This window comes from Paroedura picta, chromosome 1 (assembly GCF_049243985.1).
Source record: "Paroedura picta isolate Pp20150507F chromosome 1, Ppicta_v3.0, whole genome shotgun sequence".
Taxonomy (NCBI): Eukaryota; Metazoa; Chordata; class Lepidosauria; order Squamata; family Gekkonidae; genus Paroedura; species Paroedura picta.
In genome coordinates, this window is record NC_135369.1 from 143,612,336 (window position 1) to 143,635,711 (window position 23,376).

Here is a 23,376-nt window from a genome sequence, read left to right on the forward strand (position 1 = left end):
AAGTGATTTATGTGGTTTCCTCATATTTATCATTTGTAGCAAATAACATGACAAGTTCCTGCATTCCAAATAGCTGTACTGTTCCTACAAACCAGCTTGCTCATTTCACCGAAAACGTTTCACATGGACAATCCACACTTTTCCTGACTGCTTCATTTTAGACAATTGATTTAAGGTGACTAATTACCATGTTGATAAATTAATGGACAGGAACTCTTACCCAGTTGAGAGGAACCCATTACCCATAATCAAGAGCCTGTTAGTTGACAGCTGAAGAGCATTCAGGAGGCTTAAGCAGTGGAACTGCAACGTTCCATTGTAGCTAGAAATAAAAGAGGAATCCCGCACTACTTTTAAAGCCTGAAGGTTTTCACTGTTGCAGTCTAGAGTCCATTTTGGGTTTTTAACAAGGTAGGCAATGTACTTATATACATATGGAGTTATAAAAAATTGGCTTTAAACAGTATGGTCAAAGGGCCATGAAACATAGAAGTCCAGGGAGAGATGTAATTACATAAAATTCAGTTAGCAGGAAAATTCAGTCCATTAACAGTAGCAGAAATTGGCAATGCAATCTTTCCAGGCTTGCTAAATTGGTAGCACCTGAAATTACAGAGGAATCCCAGCTCCTTATGTTATGAATGAAATACCCATGAATGTTTGGGATGGTGTGAGGAGAGACAAGTTAATAGTTTGTACCCATTTTTGCTGTTGGCTTGAAGGAGGCCAAAGTACCATTATATTTTGAAGACACATTCAGATCTTTCCACAAAGTGTACCCAAGAGTCTTTTCATATGCACCAAATGTCTGACTGGATCAAAAACTGGGCAATTTGTTTTTAAGAAACGTTCTATGAGTGGTCACAGTAAAAATTGCAGAAAGCTAATTGCAGGAGATGGCTAAGTTTGGGGGAGAGGACAGCAGGGTTCATATGATTACTTACCTTGCACAGATGGAGAAGTTGGGTGCGTTGGGGAAGGGGGTCAGCAACATGAAGAATCCGAGTTGGGCATTGCCAGAGGAGTACGAGCACACTGGGAGCTCCAAGGAGGGGTTTTTATACCCTTTCCTTAGTCAAATACATGGTTATAAGTCACATAGGCAAAAAGTAGGCTTTGGATAAAGGGTGCAGATATCCCCTTTTAATGTGGCAACAAAAGGATTCTTGAACCAGGATTTCCAGAGTCAAAGTGATCAAACAGAATGATGTGGGAAACTTTGGACTGGTTTGGTCTAGGTGACTACATAGAGTAATAATGCTTTTTGGCAAGCTGACATTAAGTTGGGTGGATAGGAAGGGAATTTCAGAGGTAAGAAAACACTTCTGAGATCTGTTGTTGGGGGGGGGGAGTCAGGAAGGAGGGTGCTCTTCGAAGTTGTCAGCGCTGTGTGTGCATTTCCACAGATGCAGGGACGCTGAGTTTATGAGGTCACTCAGTCATGCCAAACTTTGCAGAGAAAGGTTTAACTTTTTTTCTTTTTGTTTAGGTTACAGCAAATGTCCAAAGTTTTAATTGAAATAGTCTTGATTGTTGAAGTGCTAGTGCTTCACGATGAGGTCTGTTGTCATAGGTGCTGATCCAGAGTTTCTTGCACCATGGAAAACAGTCCAAAGGGTCTGGTTTTCACTGGTTATAATCCAGGGTCTGATAGCGCTGGTTACATTTCAGGGTCTGGTACCTCAGGTAACACAGTGGAATTACCTGAGGGGGTGTTAAGAAGCAAAGGAGTGGCAAGGGGTGCCAGAGAAAGGGTCCCTATTATCATGTTTTTGCTGGTAAGTCCTGGGAGACTATTCCTCTGTTCAACAATTCAGTTACAAGTGTGAATGGACATGAACCTAAAAATTCCATTGTCCTTGAATCAAGTAAAAATGCTCCAATCAAGCCAGTTCAGGCTCCCTTTCTCCCTGAATGAAAGAGAAAGAGCCCAGGAAACTGCAGGCTATTTAACCTGCCTGTTTCATTTCTTACCCCCACTTCAAAGTAAGAGGAGAGCAAAATGGAATGTTTAATGGCTCACAGCCATTTAAACTTAACAGATGAAAGGTGGACCCACCATACTGTTAAGTTTAAATCACTGGCAGCCATTTCACTGGTTAGTTTTGCTTTTCCCTGCCCGTCCACTGCTGGCCTGTCTGCTATTAGGAGGGCGGGAAATGGAAAGGTTAAATGGCTTGCAGCCACTTCAGCCTAACAGCTGACAGGCAGACCCGTCAAGTTGTTAGGTTGAAATGGCTGGCAGCCATTTCATCCATTTTTGCTTCCTTCCAATTGGAAGCTTGCAACATTTCAACCTAATGGCTGACAGTGGGCCCACCAGGCTGCTAGGCTGAATTGACTAGCAGCCATTAAACTGGTTAGTATTTCTCTCCCTGCTTCCAAGTGGGGACATATTTTAAGTTCCCTTTCTGGCCTTGCTTGCAAGACAGAGCTGTTCTGCCAGGCCCATGGTTGAGGCCAGAAACCACTAGCCTCTCAGTCCAACTCTGCCAAGCTGAAACCTTACTGAGCAATCTTCTACATCAGTGGTCCCCAACCTTTTATCACCGGGGACCACTCAATGCTTGACAATTTTACTGAGGCCCGGGGAGGGGGGATAGTTTATTCCTCTACTCTCAACCACTGCCCTAACGCTCTCTGGTCGCTATAGTAATGTTTAAACATCCCTTCAAAATAAGATACAGACATGCCACAACAATGAACATAAGGAACATTTTATTTATTATTATATTTATATTTTCATGGACATTTTAACTCATGACAATGACAAATCAATGGGAACCCTGAGCTTGTTTCTCTGCAACGAGATAGTCCCATATGGGAGTGATGGGAGACAATGACACCCGAAGTGTGTTGTAAAGGGCCGGGGGGGGGGGGAGAATGCGTCCTTCGCGGCCCACCTCCAATTAGTCAACGGATCACATGTGGTCCGTGGCCCACAGGTTGGGGATCGCTATTCTACATCACCCCCTACTCCTGACCCATATGGGAGAATAAAAAATTAGGGGCATCTTTAATAACTAAAAAATTAATATTTTATTTGGTGTTTTAATGCTTAATTTAAGGTAAGTTTTGTATTTACAGAATATATATTTTATATATTACTGTAATCCATCCTGAATTTTTAAAGATTTGGCAGAATATAAATTCCAAAAGAAATAAAAGAACTGGTTTATTATACCCTGCTCTTCACTATCCAAAAGGGCCCCACAGTGACTTATAAACACCTTTCCCTTTGTCTCCCCACAACAGATACCTTGTGAGGTAGGTTATGCTGAGAGAGTACGGGGAGGACTGTGATTAGACCAAGGTCACCTAGCTGGTTGCATGTGAAGGATTGGGGATTCACATTAAGGATTAGAGACCACCGCTCTTAAACACTAAACCAAGCTGGCTGTTTCTGGCTTCCCTGACTTTCCTGCAGAGAGCTGGCTGAATGTCTTTCTTGCCCCTTCTTGATCTCCTAGGGAACTCAAAATATGTCATTTGATCTTATCGGGGCCAGGACTTGTACTTAAAAAAATAGCCTCTTACATAAACTTTCAGGTGCTTTACACCTAGCTCTCAAACTATAAAATGCACTGGCAGTGTGTGTGTGTCAAGTAACCTCTGAATTACTACAACCAGATTGTAAAAGAAAAGGTTTGCAGTCTTGCTTATGGTGTAGCAACAGGGAAGAGTCAAGTTTGAAACAGTTGTCTTATTCTAGGTTTAGTCTATCTGGATTTAGTTGTAGGTGAACAGCTAAGGAACGTATATTGCTGTTGACAGTGAGCGACTGTAAACATCCTCGACTGGAAGCTGTGAAGCAGCATATGGGGCTTTCAGTCGGATGTTTGCAGCTGCCAACTGCCACAGGCGTCATTCAGAAATCTCTCTACTTGGTTACAAAACTAGTGGTTCAAAATACTCAAAATGTCTGGGTTTCTGATTGGCTGGATTCAGATGCCACAATAAACCATGGTTTGATTAAACAATAAACCATGGTCTGAATGGAGGCCTAAATGCAGGCAGCTCAGTAAGCTGGTTTTGTTGACGGTTCATAAACTGGCATTGTAAACCATGCTTTGCACCTGGCTTGTTAATTGTGGTTTGCCATGATGTCCATGAGCAGAAATTCATGTTCGGTAGCACCATCCCTTAATGGCCTCCTGCATAGAAAGAGGAAGTGACAGACCCAACAAGAACCATAGCTGCTCCAACCGTGTTCAGCTATCGATGGCTTTTTTCTATCCTCTACCTTCTGTTCATGCCCTTCCTCCTTGATAGTGATGACTCAACATGTGGAACTATACTTAGGAAACCTTAGCTGCTCCTTAGGGGAAATTTAGAAAGTGGTGAAACCGAGGAGAAGGGACAGGCTGTAAAAATATGTATTTTGTTTCAGGGTTAAATGAGACATTACTGAAACAGCTAGACAGGAGGGAGACAGACTAGTCCTAATTGGAGAGATTATGGTTTTGCTTGCCACTTAGATACATCCCATTTCCCTTTCATTTATTATAACTGGCCAGTAGCAACTAAAGCTATGTTGGAGTTTTCTTTATTATATACTTCCGGTATTTTGGTTTATTGTGCACCTTGGCTATCAACTGTACGTGAGCAAAGATGTTGGAAAATGAGACCTATGAGTTGAAAGGAGAAGGTAGTTGATGAATGGAAAGAGTACTCTGACACAGGCAGGCAAAAATAGAGCCTTGTACTTCACATTGAGAGATACATATTTCAGCCACAGTTCCAAGGGGAAGACATAAGTGGTTTTGGGAGCTTTAACATTGTCAGCTCATCTCCTGCTATGTACACAGATGGTACAATAAAATCAGAGTCCAGTAGCACCAGCAAAGATGTATTCAAGGCGTGAGCTTTCGAGCGCAAGCACTCTTCCTCAGACTGGCCATCATAACAGTAGGAATATATAGCCAAAATTTAATCCTGTTACATTAGTAAACTGTGTCACAGCATCCAAACACAGCCACATAATAACTTCCTGACAAACCAGCCAATCAGACCCCTCGAACCCATTTGTATTTCACAAAGATATCAGAATATAGTGGAATATATTGGTATAGTGGTTAAGAGTGGAGACGTCAAATCTGGAGAGTCAGGTATGATTCCCCACTTTCTACAATCTTGGGCTGTTAGAGCTGTTTTTAAGGAGCAGTTCTGTCAGAGCTCTGTCAGCCCCACCTAGAGGAAGAGAAGGCACTTTGAGACTCCTTTGGATATTAAAAGCAGGGTGTATAAACCAACTCCTCTAGTTCTATTAGTATTGACATCTTATTTTATCGCTATGTGATATTCCTTCCCCTTCCACTGTTTCAAATGCAGAGATGATTCTGTGAATATACTGAGGATGCCTTAGAGTTCTGGATATCATGCTGACTGGCCCCTCTACGACACCACTATAAATGAGCTATCTATGGAATAGGTGTTTGTCTCCTCACTGTCCCAGCTGGCTTTTATAGTGAAACAGGTTCCAGAGAATTAGGCTCTATGTGTAGATGGATAGATAGATACGATGTCAACCATTGTCCTGCTCTGAGAACAAAGGAGATGAGAGCAGTTTCTGTTTGTTAAATAGTAAATAGTTTGGCCTTGCTTAGAGAAGTGAGTGGGTAGCTAAAAATCCTCTGAGAGTCTGCATTCTGTTTTCTGGCTGACCTGACTTCTCTCACATAATCAAGGCTCATCTTTCTCATGTATATCTAGTCTGCATCTTGCTTGGTGAAGTGCCATATGCTCTGTATTAACAAATTAACACAAATACTTCAAAGTGAGCAAAGCACACTACAATTATGTCATCAATTCCTTTCATTTGAAAATATATAGACATTAATTTGTATCCCTGTCTTACAGCATGGAATCATGGCAAAATAACAAAATAACGCACTAAAAACAAAATTGCTAGAATGAATAGTCAAGGCAATCATTGGCTTACTAGGTGTCTTTTTAAAAAAACACTGTTTTGTTTTTCATTCTACTTGATCCTTTGTGAAAAGAGCGTTTGTCAATTTGATGGCATGTTGTAGTTTGAATCTTGAATGCCATTTTTGTGACAAAACCCAGTCCTATGATGTCATATTGCACTGTGCTTCTGAGGTGCCACTTAACGTCTAGAACAGTTTGTCATGTGGCAGGGGGTAATGGCTATCTGGGAGTTGAAAGAGCCAAAAGTTAATCGTATGAATCCTTTTGGAGTCTGGCCAGGATTGTAATAGCTGTATGATGCTAATTTTACCTGTTCTCCCTTACTATAAGTCAGTAGTTTAGAATAGGTAGCCCTAAAAGTGGTTACCTTGATTATCCTATTTTATATCCCATACTTGAGAACAGAATCTGAGTTAGAGGCGATATAGTGGGTTGGATCCCACACTGTGTCAGTGGCTGATAGTTTCCAGTCTCCCTTTCCCACACCTGTACTTCTTTCTGGACTGAAAAATTGTATTCCTCTGGCAGCCAGATCCACATGAAGTAATATTCTTTGGGAGTGGGAGCAAGATTTCTTATCTTCTGTGAGTGAAGCTCCACTGATGGAGGAGCAAGAAGGGAGCAATTTTGTCTCAGAACCCACATGACTATTACTCCACTAAAATCCAAGGAATAAAAATTTCTGGGATCCGAAAGGACTGTTGAAGGGGATGGAAAGGCACAAAGAGATGAAGTCCTTTCACTGATCGAACCCAGTGATCCAACAGAACCCAGTTCTGTTTGGACTATCTCAGGACTAATATAGCAGCACTTGAAACGAGAGAGAAAAGAACAACCCAAGTAAGGAAAAGAGTTCTCTGGTTTAGAAACCGATAGGTAGATGAAAGGTACTTAGAAATTATAATTGGCCAATACATTATTATTAACATGAAATGTGCTACTGTAAGTAGAAGTAATAGTTACTAGCTTAGGTGTTGTTGTTTTTTTTTTTTTAGATTTAACCAGTTCATGGAGGATCTCTCTAAATGGCTCTATTAAGGAAGCTGGTTACATAGAACCTCCACATATAAAACCAGTATAAATCCAACTACCAAAACAGCATGGTGAACAACTTCATGTTGCTAGAACACTTTCTCTTAATGTTAACACAAGTTGCTGTTCATCCATGAAGCCCCTTCCAACTGCCACGTCTGAAGGAAAGGGAATGTAAAACTCTGAAGGAGCTTCCTTAGGTGGCCTGTTCTGCACTTAACTATTGCAGTTAATTATATTTACAAATGTTTACCTCATTGTTGCTTAATCGTATGAAATGAACAGTTATGAGCTGTTACCTTTTTATCATGCTTCATGACATTCTACAATTTCAGCCTTTTCCCCACCCTTTGGCCATCTTCTAGGTTAAATATATTTCCTTGAGTCTATCTCCTATTAATTAGTCAACCTGTAGCATGTTGCCTCCTAGCTTTTTTTGTCTTGTACATCTGCAGTTGGTGGCTTTTCCAATATGGCAGTATGACACTTCAGCTTTTTACTAGTCTAGTGTTCTACCTCAGAAATCTGGACACTGAGTATATCTTGAGTTTTTGTGTTCTCCCTGTTTCTTACTGTTAGAAGTTAGAAAGAGAAATGTACTTTCTAGTCCCTCAACATGAAGCTAGCATGAACTGCTGCAGAACATAGTTAATTTTCTGTTAAACTTATGAGAGTCCATTTTTTACCGTTCTTTGCACTTAAAAAAGCAGCAGGAGTCTCATGGCACCTTAAAGATTAACTTTTTTTGTTCTAATAACTGTGAACTAGAGCCCATTTCAGAAGCATGTAATGGGTTCTCCATACACATGTACATCTTATGTATATGAGGTTATGAAGAAGAAAAAGTAATAAACAGGAAAATTCAGGAAGTACAGAGTGAGATAATTAGTATGTAAAAGTAAAATGTAACCTAGAACAGAACATTCAGAATATCAACTTCTCTGAGGGGTACTTTCTTTCTAAACAGTATGTGAGCAAAGCCTAGCTGAAAGTTAAATATGGTATACTGGGAAAAGATTATCTGTCTGGCATGAGTTGTTATATTCCAGTGTTTCTTCCTATGTCATTTTTAAAAGGTAGGTGCTACATTTTTTTTCTTTCAGTCTTCTGGAGTTCCGCCAGTTCCCTATAAATTTGTGTATGTTTTTAGTAGTTCTGAGACTTGCCCATTGTTTAGGTATTTGTTTTGTAGTTGACTTTAGACAATTATGGGTAACTAGTAATATAGCCCGCTGTACCTTGGATACAGTGGGCGCTAGTGGTGGTGCGGGCGGCTCCGACGCGTCAGGGCGGCGGCGAGGCGGCGGTGAGGGAGCAAATGATGTGCATTTTACAGCACTTAGGAATGTTGTATCATCTTAATTTTACTATAAAATTCAAGAGGGCTGGGGAAGAGGACAAGACACTTTCTAAAACAAATGGCTCACTGAACTCAAATACGTTGAATTGCAGGGTAATGTTGGTGTACACAGCACATGCACATCCCCAGCTGTAAAATAAGCAACCATTCTAACTGAATCTGTAAATAGATTGTTGGCTGTCTGTAGAGTATCTTTGCTTCTAGTGTCCTCAAGATTCAGCAGCTGTTAATGGGATTATGTAGTTCAGTGTCTAATGCAATAATAGATTTTAAAAGAGCAGAGTCACTATTTCCCCTCAAAGATAAGGATGCTTATTGCTTTTTGAAACTCCTGTACTTAACAGTTTCCTCTCATTTGCAAAGTGTATCTGCACTGCAGGGTATATACACATTCAGGTGGCCTGTACTGTGAGTTGCACCTTATGGTTGTGACGTATATCACATTCTGAAAAATGCTTTACCTGCATAAGATTTCAGTCAGTTACAGACAAAGGTGTTTGAAGATACCTGCTAATACATGATAAAACATAGTTAAACTGTGTTTTTTCAGGCACTGATAGAAAAAAAATTAACAAGCAGATTTGCCAGTTAAGCCCAATTGTATAGTTTTCCTTATAGCAAAATTTAGCATGGGTACATTATAGAACTTATGCTATGGAACTGGGTCTCCTTGGTATAAGTTATGAGGACCAGAGCAAGAATCTCCTTACCTGCCATAAAACATTTTCTGCATTTTTTTTTTTTGTGATTCAGTGATTTTGTGATTTGTGATTTTGTGATTTTTTTGTGATTCAGAACCTGGTTGGCAGCAAGCTTCCATTATGTAAATCTATAAACTTGAACTGTGATCTTTGTCAGAGCCAAAGGTGATAAAATTTAATATGTATGGTAAGCATTGTGTTGAATTAGTTCCTATTGACCTAGTGCAGAGATGTGAGTTTTCTGTGTGAATGGTTCATTCTTTATTGACCCTTTCAGTAACTCAAGCTTTTCATTAGCACCATCCTGGTGATCTATTAAAAGCTTTCTCTATTCTGTTCTAGTTTACTAGTAGGGATTAAGTTTGGCCTGTTTCCCTTAAAATGCCAATCTTTATCGGTGTTCTCCACCATGGTTGAGTTGACTGGCACAAGTGGAGTGGTCACGTGCATTGGCCCTGCTAGCAGATTATTGAGTCAAGTGAAAGGTCAAGGCCCTATTTGTTCATTGCTATTTTCTTCAGCATTTGGTTTGTCAGTTTATTGCAGAAGTCTTTTCTTAACCTTCTGTTTAATTCATATTGGTTATTTGCCATACAAGAAAAGGAGAATGTCGTGTTATACAAGAAAAGGAGAGCGTCTTGTTATACTATCTTGAGCTTGTTGGAATAGCGTAAATTAATCTCACCTGACTGAGCCAGGTTGTATATATGTTCACTCAAGGGTTTAAATATTAGAAATTTGTCCTATTTAACTGGGTGGACGGTAGACTTTGCAGTATATTGCATACTTGATTTCTCACCCTTCCCTTCCTTTCTGATTTGATATAAGTAGGTTATGACAGTGGTGTTTTCATAAAAGAGCTTTTGGGGCAGGGCAGACTGATAATACAAATAATAATACTAATAATAATGAATATATTTTGTAAAAGACACTAGACTTGCATACTAGATATCAAACTAAAAATCAGGAAGAAGTAGTCTCTTCTAGTTCTGGTCTATCTTTAAATGGTGAATTTGTTCAAGCAGTCTTTCATTGAATTTCTCACAGAACTTGGAAGATCAGAGAAACAATGCTGCTCCCCATTGCCTACTGAGAAATAAAGGAGGAAAAATCCTCAAGTCTTATCATTACATATCTGCAACCCCAAGTCCTGGGGGGTCCTGGCTAAAATGCTCATGAGTTACAACACTTAAAAATCCTTGATTTTTGTGGTGTATGCTGTGGGTATTGATAGAATAGATAGAGCGAGATTGATGTATCTGGATGCAACAACTCTGAGGATCCATGCTTTGGAAGCATGTTTTTGCCCTGTGACATCACCACAAAGATGTGGATCTGTGATTTTTGTGTTGTATACTGTGGACATTAATAGAAGAAGTGATCTTATGGTGAGTTTGAGGTGGCCTAGTGCAAAAATCATGAGGATCTGTGTATTTTGCATATGTTTTTGCCCCACTGTGGCACCACAATGCTGTGGATGCATAACTTTTGTGGTGCTGCCTAGAGCCTTACGCTCTGCGGGGGCGAACCTATTGGTCATTCACTGCCCCAAGGAAGCTCGCCTGGCCTCAACCAGGGCTTTTTTGGTCCTGGCCCCGACCTGGGGGAATGAGCTCCCGAAAGAGCTGCGAGTCCTGCAGGAACTTTCAGCGTTCCACAGGGCCTGCAGGGCAGAGCTCTTCCGCCAGGCTTTTGGTTGAGGCCGGGCAGCAAGGGAGATCCACACCCCCCCTCACAAATGTGGCGGTTGCGTGTGCCATCAGCCCCCCCTTTTTTTCTTCCTTTTAGTGGGGTTATGGAAAATTGGGTTAGTTGCATGAACCTGGCCGCCATTCTTGTCTTGCCTTGTTGTGATTAATGTACTATATTTTATTCTTATTACTGTTTGGGGGGGATTGATTTTATGTGACCCGCCTCAAGCCTCCGGGGTGAGCTGGGATATAAATTAAAGGTTGATGATGATGATGATGATAATAATGATAATAATAATTACAACATGGTCTAAAGACCGAAGGTGGTTTTATTTCATTTCAATATAAAAATCATATTCATGAGGATCCATTAAAATCCTCTAGATCTGACTTTTCCCCTCACCCTCCCAAAAACACTTTGTACAAAAGTAACTAGAAATCAGGATCTGTTTGTGATTTTTCATCTGACTCCAAAAAGAAAATTAGAAGAAAATGGAACACCCCTCCCTCCTTCAAAGACAGAAACTAAAAGACATCTGCCTGCACTCAGTGAGACTCCGATTGACAGGCAGTCAGACTCCTGGAGTGGGGGGGGGGGGTTGAATGCCAGCTACCCACAGGTAATGCTGAAAGTGTTCCTTCTCTCTAACCCCCCCCCCACCTGTCCTACAAAATTCTCTCCCTCCAAATAGCTCCTTTTCAGCCTCTCCTACCGATAGTTAAAAGAATGCAATGTGCTCTCACGGCAAGGCATTCTCATTGAAACCAAAGGGAGCACTACTCTTGGCTTAGGAGGATGTCAATCAAGCTAAATAGATAATCATTTGAGTAGCCATAGAAACAAAATACAACCCTCTGAAGCCTTGTATTTTTTGGAAGAGAGATTTTGTGCAATTTATATGCTCGATGTGCATGCGCCGAGTGAGGAAACTCTGCCCCCCCCAAAAAGACAGTGAATGCACACAGAGAGAAGACACGTAGATTGTTTGTATAATATGAATATAACTACTTAGCAATTATTTTACTTTCTAGTCCTGTGTTGGTTTATCCCAAATATCTTTACTTGGTGTGTGTGTTCGGTATATATAAACTATAACATCCAATACTTAATCAGAGAATTTCTCGAGAAATTCTGAGCTGGCCACTATAAAGCGTCTGAAGAAAAGGGCAAGGAGGATTTCTTCCATAGACATAGATATTCCTAGACTGGCTTGAAGCAATCTGTCCAGTATTAAGAGTTGTCTAACTGTCCAGCATGAAATGAAATATTCTCCTTGTTGTGGTTGTTGGAGAATACAGATCCCTTAGATTTGGGACGTAGTGCTAGAGTCCAAATCAGTTGGATGTAGTAGGCAGACAGTATTAAGAATTCATCACACAGAACTGTGCACCTGTGAACTACGAGTGTGCTCAATTCAATAAGATGTATGGTTGGGTTGGTAATATCCTACACTGTTCTCCCTGATGCAGCTCCCAGTTGAACTGAACTTGGAAGCAAACTAGCAGCCAATGTAACTATTTCATAATGAGTAATGTTACAACTGGCTAGCCTCTGACAATAATCAGGCTGCAGCGGTCTGAACCAGCTGCAGTCCCCAGGAGCAGCCAACATAGAGCCTGTGACATTAACCGCGAGGTTACAGAAGCATGGATCAGCTGGCCCAAGTTCTGATTCTAATAAGAGAGAGTTGGCAAAATAAAAGCAGCTGATAGAAAGTGTTCTTGGCCACTGTGCCAGTCTGCTTTTCAAACAGTAAAATTGGGCCCATTAGCACCCCCCAAGCTCTTAATCTGCTCTGCAAGAGCCAACTACTTTTTCCAAGACAAGTGGATTTATTTTCCTGTAAAACATTAGCTTTTCCCAGCATTACCTCTGGGGCTCTCCCCCGCCTCAAGTCTGTAGAAAGGTCTGTTCATGGCTTCAAACTCTGATTTTAAGTGTGTACAGATTTGGCCATGCTGAGAGTTGGACATATTGATAATGTAAAGAGCAGATGTGCCATCGACAGAGGGTGGGTGTTTCTCTAAAGGAAGCCTTGTATTGCTTTTAATATTGCTTATGCTTGTGAGACTAACAGCAAAAACAATGAACACCTTTACTGGCTTGTGAGACTAAAGAGGGCTGATGAACATAAAGGTTGGTTTAATGCAGCCTGCGCCATCATTGGATTACACTGAATACATTGCATGAGATTGTAAAGTGATTAAAACAAATTTCTAGTGTATCCTGGATAACTACCTGCCAGAAGAGGAAACAGGCTGATGAATTTGAACTTACTGAAGAGTGTAAATATCTAGAAAAGGCTAAATCCTCTGCTGGGGGCAAAAACGGTCTTGGACTTCTGCCACAACGTAGTTTTTGTGTTTAATGATTGGGGGGGGGGGAGCCTCACATTGCTTTCCTCCTCTGTTAGGAGGTGGTGTGAACTGCAATACAGAGTATGATGGCTGTTTACTGCTTTTTAAAATATACTCTAAGCAGAAGAGACTGCGAAAGGACACAAAACAGCCTACAGGAGAGATAAGATTTAGCCTAAATTCATACATTATAAGGTAGGAGAGGTAGGAAGTAGCTAAAATATATTTTGGCCCTCCCCTTATTTTTTTGCCGTCAAGCCACAGTTCACTTAAGCAACACTGTAGGGTAGGGGTGGGCAAACTGTGGCCTTCCAGATGTCCATAGACTACAATTCCCATGAGCCCCTGCCAGCATGGACATCTGGAGGGCCACAGTTTGCCCACCCCTGCTGTAGGACTTCCAAGTTAAGACATATCCAGAGGTGGTTTACCATTGTTTGCCTCTGACTAGCAATCCTGGTGTTCACTGGAGGTCTCCCATCCAAATACTAACCAGGTCCAGCCCTGCTTAGCTTCTCAGATCTTATGAGATCAGGCTAACCTGGATGATCCAGTTTAGGGCGCTATTTGTTTAGGCTTCATAAAATGAAGCAGTCGCTTTGGTAATAGTAGAAGCACGTTCTTTGTACTTTACCTTCTGAATTATGCCTCCCCCACAGTTTTCTTTATATTTTGAGTAATACATTTATCTCAGCTTTTGGGGCAAAACAAGATATATTTGGAAGAGATCAGGAGTGACTAATGTAAATGGATAATTGTTAAAACCTATGCATATATCTGCAATTAGGGTTATAGGGTTTGGAGTACTTTGGGGAGTTGATTGGTTCCTTACTGCTTGCAACCCATTGGAGGGAAGGAATTCCAAAGGTCAATATTCTGAATCCATTTGCCCACAAGTCAGTATTGTCTTTACATCTATTTATTCATTTTGTTTAGACTTTAACCCTCCTAGCTAGCACACCAGGGAGGTGGAATTACTTCATGATAATGACACCTTTATATATGTATCCAGTAGTTCGTAACAAAGTATGGCTAGTAGTAAAACACTGAACATTTAAATAAGGATACATTTACTACTGCTGTAAATGTTTAAATGTCATCTAGGTGTTGGAACACTTTGCATTGCAGGATTGTCTGTGTCTAGTGAACACGTATTTTCCAATGTGGGTTTTTGTCTGCACAAAACAAGCACTGAAGCACCCTAACATGATACTTTTCTTAACAAAAATTGGTAGCAGAGCTGATATGTGGGTGGACTACGTTATATATTTATACTTAACTATTTTTGGAACTGATTTAAATGGTTGCTTTATTAACTGAAACTTGTGTTCCTGGTGGAAGCTGTCTGGTGTGTAGCTAATCTTCATGGTACGTAAAAAAGCTCTGTCAGTGCTGCCTGCCATTGGACTCGAATGCTGCCTGATCAATTGGCTGCCGATCCCGATCCAAAACATAGCCCCAAAGCCTTACTCTTACTGTGGGAAGGCATTTCATAACACAAGCCTCAAATCATCATCATTTTTATAATATAGTGCTTCAGATGAGGAGAAAAGGGAGATGGAGGGGGTGGGATCGTATGACCAGTATAATGCGATATGACAAGACGCATCAGATAGGTATTTAAAGTCTGGCATATCATGGGTCTGAACATTGCTGTACCATAAGATCTAATCTGCCTGTTATGTTCAGTGGAAGATTATAATATACTTGACATTAACGTGTTCAGTCTTTCATTCAAGTATCTGTTGGTCACAGCAATGTCAAATCTTGAAGTTCTTAGACACCTGCAGCTCCCTTCTTTCTCCCTTGAATATTATGTGGAATAGTTAATTGAGCAAACTGGTACATATTGTACCTTCAAGCTGAAATGTTCAATGGAGGACAGAACTTCCAGGTGTCTTCTCTTTTTACACTGTGTACCATCCTACTGCTTTACATTGAAGGGTCAGCTCCTGTCAAAAGCTGTAAGGGTTGATATGAGATCAGGATTCAGCCAGTCTGCCAAGCTATAGGAAATTGGGCTATATAGGGTGAGGATGGAAGAGTAGTCAGTTGCTTGGCTAGTGAGAGCACGATGAAAACACTTGCTGAAGACTTGCAGACATTGCCTTGCTATATTTCCTGTTAATGGATATTTCTAGGTGGTTCTTGAATATTCAGTTATGCAAAAGGCTCCAGAGCAAAATTTCCACTTGCACTAGAGCTTTTGCACAAGCAGAAACGAGAGGAAAAGACCACAGAAACTGCTTTTGCTAATTCAGATTTACTGTAAATGAAATTCTGGGCCCTACGGTATAAGGCAGACTTTTTTAAATTGTGGAAGCACCCCTGAAATTGTTTCCAGCTCCAAGGCACACTGGGGGTGATGTCAACTGGCCACGCCATCCCCCAAGCTTTGAAGTTTGCTGAGGGCCTGGCTCAGCCTAGAACCCGGAAGTGTTCAGGCACTAGCCTGAACTAGTCTGTTTGTTCTTACTTCTGACTCAATGGGCTGTGTCTAAGACATTGTCTAGGGTAATAAGATTTAGCTTTGATGAGCTTTATTTAGATTTTGTTTTAAACTTGTTCTCAAGTTCTACTTAGGTAACTGTCTGGATCTTGTGAATTGAATCATTAGGCTGTAGGGAGAAAACTAGCAAGCTCAGTCTTTAGTCAACTTGCAAAAGCTCACCTATCCCTTGTTCTAATGATACAGTAAGAAATAAGAAAATGATACAAAAACATTTTCAGATGTTCTCTCTACATCTGATTTGACAAAGTACACACATACATGTGAATATACCAAACTGGATACAACCCAGAAATATGTTTAGGATTTTCAGTGTCTTGAAGTCTAAAAGTGCAGAGTAGGGGCTATGATTCTGACAGGGGCTGGAAAAGATCCTGCACTATGTTCCTTCTGTTCTGTCCTCTCTGCTCCAACTACTATTTGCCATGTAAGGGAGAATATAAATTTCCTTTGTCAGAAAGGAATATTCTTGCCTTCCCGGTTCATTAAATGATCTCCGTGGGGGATAGGGGAACCTAAGGAATGGCATGTGGTAAAGGTAGGCCATAGGAAGAAAGGATCACTGGAAATTGCCTGTATATTCCGTATTCAACCCAATGTAAATTTGAAGTAGGGAGGTGCACCCCATTGCTGCCCTTAGTCTTTTAAAAAAAATGATTGACTATTTAGAGGGTTCTGCCTAAAATTTTCAGACTATTAAGTCTACAACTATATGCCCCTTACAAAAAATGTTACCCTCAAACAAATTTCATTTCACACATTTTGTGACATGACGGTAGTGTGGGGAACTTCCTGACATTTGCCTTAAAAGACACTTTAGCCTCCCTCCCCTTGCCTATCTATTCTGAGGGGGAGAGGAATCCTTTGGAACCAACCAGGAGAGGAAAATACCATTTCCTCCCATGGTAAACTGAGAATCAGCTTGGCGTAGTGGTTAAGAGTGGTGGCTTCTAATCTGGCAAGCAGAGTTTGATTCCCCACTCCTCCACATGCAGCTTGTCACAGTCCTGATAGTGCTGTTCTGGCAGAGCAGTAATATCATAAGCTCTCTCAGCCTCACCTACCTCACATGGTGAATTTTGATCTGAATGGCGGGAAAATAAGGATTGATTAATTGATACCTCACAGGATGTCTTTTGTGGGGAGAGGAAGGGGAAGGTGATCATAAGCTACTTTGAGGCTGTTTCAGGCAGTGAAAAGCAGGGTATAAAAATTAACTCTTATTAACTGGTGAACAGTTGTAAATTGGAATAATGAAGTCATCACTTGCTCAGACTCCTGTTTATTCCATATTAGACTCGTAATCTGTACCTGGGTTATGGAATGAACTCTACCTGTTCTCCAGTCTATAGCTTATATACCAATTCTGTACATTTAACTAGGTAGAGCTTTATAGACCTGTGTGAGTGATGGAGTCACATTTAGAGGTCCTTCTCTGTTTGTTTCTGGAGTACACCGAGTGGCCGCAAGAGATGTGACCTTATCGGTAGCAGTGCTATAACTGTGTAATGTTACCCCCTTCTCCCATGGGAAGTAGTTGTCCCTTCCTTGCTGCCAGGTTATCCTCTGCTGAAATGGTTCTCTTTGAGAGAGTCTTTTGTCTGTAAGTTCTTATAACCATTATTGGCTAAGAAATCATTTTTTTGAGGAAGCTACTTAGGGTTATTGTGATGGCTGAGCATCAGTTTAGGAACTCTGAGTCTTCTTCATAGGTCTGTCTAGTTATTTATTTTATTTATTTTTATTTTATTATATTTGTATACTGCCCTCCCTTGCGCATCAGGGCCTTTTACATTGGGATGTTAATAAACAGTACAGTATAATAGACATCTTGGTTTGAATACATAACATTCTTAACAATAGAAGTTTATATCAGGAAATAGAGCAGTTTGCAAATTAACATTCAACAGTGGAGCATTCAACGGTGGAATATTTTACTCAGTTTACGGCACTATGGTTTAGTTCCTTTCTGTGGGGGCAGTTGATGATGGGAGGGGCTTCTGGGCCGTGGCTGGTGATTAGATGTCTCAACTGAAAGCCTGGTGGTAGAGCTCTGCGGAATTGCAGGCCCTGCGGAATTGTTTTAGCTCAGGTTGGGTCCTTATGTCGTCTGTGAGATCATTCCACCAGGTGGGGGGCAGGACAAAGAAAGCCCTAGCTGGCTCTAGCTGATGAGCCTCCCTGAGGCCAGGGATCATCAATTTGTTGATGTTGTTAGAGTGGAGTGCTCTCTGGGGGGCATATGTGGAGAGGTGGTGTCTCAAGTACTCAGGGCCCAGACCACATATGGCCTTGAAGGTGATTACCAGAACCTTAGGCCTGATCCGGTAGTCATCTGGTAGCTAGTGCATCTGTTGGAGTGTGGGCCCGCCAAGGTGTTCTCATGAGAACTCTGGCTACTGCATTCTGCACCAGTTGAAGTTTCTGGATATGGGATAAGGATAGGCCTGCAAAGAGCGAGTTGTAGAAACCCAGCCTAGAGGTAACCATTGCCTGGATCACTGTGGCAAGGTGTTGTGGGGCCAGGTAGTAGTTTAGCTTGACGCAGATGGAAGCACACTAGTTACTGTGTATTACATGTTTTTTTAAAATATGATCTTAAATTATTGTAACTTATGGAAGTACAGATGAATAAAGGTACATTAAAAAAAACTAAACATAATGTGACACAAGGGAAAGTCTGTTTACATTTATAATAGCAAAATGTCTATTGGGTTGCTTAGTCTCTGGGACAAAGGGTCAAGTCCCCAAGAACAGTGCTTTGCTTTCTTCCAGACAAGAATATAGCTACAACTTGGTTTCTACTTGCACAGTGTGAATTTCTTGGTTCTCCTTTCCCAGGGCAGCCTGAAATACCCTGAAATTAATTTCAAGCTGCTGTGGGAGAAGGGAGCCAAGAAAGATACACTCCACAGGCAGAAATCCCTGTGTCCAGGTAACGATGCTAGATTCAGCCCCTGGTGTTTCATTTTCCCCATGCTGTGCTTGGTTTAAACACCCAGGTAATATTTTTGGTTAAGCTGAACTGCAATGATGCAGTCCTAAACAGATTTGCCCCCTAATAAACCCAGTGGAGTTAAAAGATGTAATTCTGCTTAGGATTGCTCATTGAGAGACAAAAATTAGAAGGCACTTTATGACTGTATGCATAATAGTGTCGTTAACCATGGTTAATTTCCTTTGATTTCTAGGCACATCAGGACTTCGGGAAATATCTTGAATGAAAAATGGGCTAAAGTACAGCAACAGTGATCAGAAGTACGCTTCATGTGTTATTCCTTTGGAGATGTAAGCTTTATTTTTTTAATATGAGAATACTGGCTTTCTAAAGCAGACCTGCCTAACCTATTCTTAATGCTGTATTATTATTTGTCCTCTTACAGTTGCTATGATCTTGGTTCTGGTCCCCAAATGATCCAGGACAATTCTAAGTGACAGGGAGTGTAAACATCCTACACTCTCAGCTGTGGGGAAAAAGGCTGGGAGAAGGCTGTTTACTCTCTCTGCCTTGGAAAGCTGCTGAAAGTCTTGCAAAGCAGGGAGGTCTTGCAAATTTTGTCAAGTGTACGCTCTGAATTTCCTTCCAGTGCATGCTTCTGTGTTTGTATTTTGATGCTAGACGAAAGAGATACTGTGAAGAAGTTTTAATTAGAAAACAATACCTTGCCTTCATTAGGGATATAGTTCAGACATTACCTGAAAGAGCTTCCTCCTTAATATCCTTCTCAGCAGACGTAGTAATATGTGGGGTGGATAAATAGTTGGCTCTCAATGCTGGGAATGGCTGATCTAGAACAGCTCACAACTAGAACTGGTTTTAAAAGGTGCAAGGATAGAAGGGACCTCTTAAGGTATCCCATTGAATATGTAGTGGACAAGAAAATTACAGGGCCTACCCTCACTATAGGTCAGATCTTCAAAGAAATAATACAAAAGAGGTGAAATGGAAAATTCCTCATCAGCAAAGTGAGGGAGAAAAGGTTGGTTTGCAAATGCAAAGTAAAAGGTATTGGTCCATTTTATAGCGATCACATTCAATCTTCACAACATTTAATCTGTAAAGCTTCTTGATTCTTCGGTATGCAAATGCAACAATATTTTGGATGGATTTGAAAGGTTTTGAAAGTCAAGTGTTGGAAGAGCAAGATAAATTTCTCCTGTACATCAGCGGTCCCCAACCTTCATCTGGTCGGGGACCACCTCCGGGGGTGGGGGGGAGCCAGCGGCCCGGCTGCCGCAGTTGCTCAAAAACGTGCACGCGCGGAACTGCCGCGCATGCGCGTTTTGGCCACCAGGTGACACTAACACGCATGCACAGAGTTGCCGTGCATGCGCATTTTGACCACCAGGGGGTGCAAACGCGCATGCGAGGCAGTTCTGCGCGTGCGCGTTAGCGTCGCTGCCGCGCCGGCCTCTTTCCCCCCCTCTCGCTGCAGGGGGGGAGGCAGGTGCGGCTGCTGGCGGCCCGGTACGATGGCCTTTGCGGCCCGGTACCGGGCTGCGGACCGGGGGTTGGGGACCCCTGCTGTACATGATAAAGTATGTGTGTGGTAGGGGAGGGACTTTAACTCTTAACCAGTGAAGAGTCTTCCAACACCACTACAGTGTAGTCTCTCCCTCCCCTTATCTCATTACTAAGGTGATGCAGTCCTTAGACAGTGCTTCAGAATGTGCAAATCATGAACGTTGAGCACATTGACACTAAGTGAGCTCATAGGAGAGAGAATAGAATAAATGTTTGTGTGTTTCCTTTGTGCCATGAATGGAGAGACTTTTCCCTGGAAGAACTTTGTGAAGCCTTATTTGATAAGACATCCCTCTTTAAATGTGAAGATAACTTAATGCTGGTGTGTATCATTGAACCAAGCAAGTCATGTTTTGTGCTCTCATGACAGTAGTTCCTAATATTGCATAATTGGCAGCTTGATGATGGAGGTTAACCAGAAGGAAATCAATTTTATAGTCCATTATTTTGTAATCTGCTTGGTGTACTAGGAATACTCATTATGGTTGTAAATCCTAGGTTTCCTGTGGTGTAGCACAACAAAGTCCAAAATAGCGGAATTTGTAGACTTAAATGAAACTGGCATCAGTGAATCCAAAACTTTGGCAATCTGTAGGAACGTCTGGTGCCACAGACATTCTGGACAGGCACATACAACTACAACGAACAAATATTACTTCTATATCAATTCTGTATTAAAATGTTCATTGATTTTTGAGGATGCTTATGTATTTTTAAACTATTTGCCCTTCTCTTGGAAGCTAACCAGTGGTCAATGAAAATGGATCCTCTGTGCCCTTACTACAGCTAAAAGACCTTGTTTTATTACATGGGGGAAGATACAAAACCCACTCTCAGGAAAATCAGTGGACTGAACATTTTAGAACTCTATCAGTGTTTAAGCGTATGGGGATATAGACAGCAATTACATATTAACTTATTTTTAGATATTTGGAAACTTTATAAAAACCTGTGTATACCTGCCACCATTGTTATTTTTGTCTTTATGTATATATTTTTAAAAAATGATAAATTGCTGGATTTGAAGGTTCCCCCCTTGTCTTCTTCTCTTTTTTGAAAGAAGGAAAAAAAATAAAAATTGTAATGAACAACAGCTCCAACATCTCTAAAATATTCTGAAATATAAGAAGTAACTTCAGTTGTGTATGGCCAGAACAGCTTTCCAGATGAAATTTCTAGATTGCCTGGTTGGGGTTGCCAAATTATGATGGGCACTCTCCTGCTGTGTAATGCATGACTGTTATTAAAATAGTTTCTCACAATAAATAAGAGTGTATTCTGCTTGAATAATGTAGATTATAATCACTGTGACTTGAACTGTCTTCTCCCTAGAGCAGCATTTCTAGTATTCTGAAGTTCTGTTTACGAGAGTCATTATGTACATTCTGTTTACATGTATGCTGTTTTTTCTGTATTACTGGCACTTCCTCTGTTAATCAGAACTACTTAAGAGATTTTCCAGATGGCATGGATGCTACAACTGGCAGTACATGAAACATCGAAAAATGAGCTGGCCATTTCAGTGTTTGACTCTTTCTGTCAAGTTCTGACAAGAAAATGCTAAAAGTTTCCCAGCACTTTCTGATGTAGAATGTCATACTGGTTTTCTTCTCTCTTGATGTCATTTGAAGTAGTATTGTGGCAGTTTGTTGTACACATGTGATTTTATTAAATATTCACTGCCATGATTAGTTTGGGATGCCTGGCCTGCTGTTTCCTGAAGTCTTTGTTGTAAACTTCATCTCTCTTGGAAAGGAAACAGGAGTTTTAAACCTGCAGTGCACTGGTGGGTGGGTAGGGGACAATATCTGGCAGGATTTCTTCCCCCTTTAAACTACCAAATCCTTTCAAGTAGCTGAGAGAGAGGATTAAAAGTGAATAATGTTAAAGACAAATTGAAGTTGATGCTTGACTTGTCAGTCTCTTGAGTTTCCTGAGCAGACTGAATGGAAAGTTTTCAGTTGAAGGCCCCAAAGAAATTCCTAAAAGAATCTGAATGGATAACAGCAAGGATTTACATCCTTCTGTCCAGTTCTATTCCTGGCTTGCTACCGGTTGTTCAGTTCCTGAGGAATCTTGGCAACAGAAGAGAATGGTCCAGTTCACAGGACAGGCCTTTTACGGTGACTCCTTTGAAGACAACTACAGACTAAAAGCACAGTGGATGACAAAAAGTGTGTGTGTCTGTTTTGTACACAAATTAGCTTCATTATAAGCACAATAAAAGTGAGTTTTCTCCCTGGCTGAAACATCTCTAATATTTTTTTCTGGAAATTTTCTGTTGAAATGACAGCTAAAGCAGTGTTCACTTTCCTCTTTAAGGTCATTCACATGTATGAGGGTCAGCAATTTTCTGAGTAAAAGTTGAGTAGTTGTGTTGGGCTGCAGTAGAAGATCAAGACTGGATTTTAAAACCAATAAGATCTCAAAGACCCTTTCCACATGGGGAAAGGGCCAGGAAGGTACTTGCATGGCAGCAAGACTAATCCCCGCTTACACGTGACATCGGTGCCAGCCTGTCCCCTGGCCCACTTTAGGGCATCCGATGCCTAGTGCCAAGGAAACATGGATGTTTCCGCCTTCCCTTTTTTGCCTTCAGCATCCATGGCAGGTCAGCCCTGTGCTTACAGAAAAGAGTTGGGCCTTCCAGGCCTGGCTCCTTCCCCGCCTACGGTGTCTCAACATGAACAGAAAGTGCCCTTTTTGGCTCTACAGTGCATTGTTTTTACTTCCACAAAAGTGGGATTGCGTTGTGCTGCAATCCCAGCTTTGTGAACGTAAACCTATTTGCTACTGTGGAGAAGTGTAGCAGAATATTTCTGCCCTGGCAGCATGTGTGCATGCCGAAATCTGGGGTGGACTAAGTTCGGTGGGGAAAATCTTCCCCCATTCTTACATGAGAAGTGGCGGGGAATGCTGCCCTACCACAGGAAAATGGCAGTGGCGTGGTGCAGCCGCTGCCATTCATAATAGGTACAAGAATCAAAGCTTCCTTTGTTAGACAAAGATCTGTGAAGGGAGCTTTGACTCTTGAATACTTAGATATTTGGGAATATTAGTGGCTACTGAACTCAAATGGCTACTGAACTCAAATCTTACTCTGAGTAAAAGGAATTATGCACACACTTGAACTCCTTTGCTGAGATTCTAGAGCAGTGGTTCTCAACTTTCCTAATGTTGTGATCCTTTAATACAGTTCCTCATGTTATGGTGACCCCCAACCATAAAATTATGCACGTGTTCTTTCACCGAAATTAAACGAAAACTGA

At 41.2% G+C, this 23,376-nt stretch overlaps 1 long non-coding RNA gene across 1 annotated transcript in view; it reads left to right on the plus strand.

Moving 5' to 3' along the window:
* Positions 1-22,356, plus strand: part of LOC143822366 (uncharacterized) — a 38,333-nt gene extending 15,977 nt beyond the window's left edge. Inside the window, exon 3 of the long non-coding RNA XR_013226135.1 lies at positions 18,774-22,356. This is a non-coding gene — a long non-coding RNA (uncharacterized LOC143822366). The remainder of the gene's footprint in view (positions 1-18,773) is intronic.
* The last annotated feature ends 1,020 nt before the right edge of the window (positions 22,357-23,376 follow it).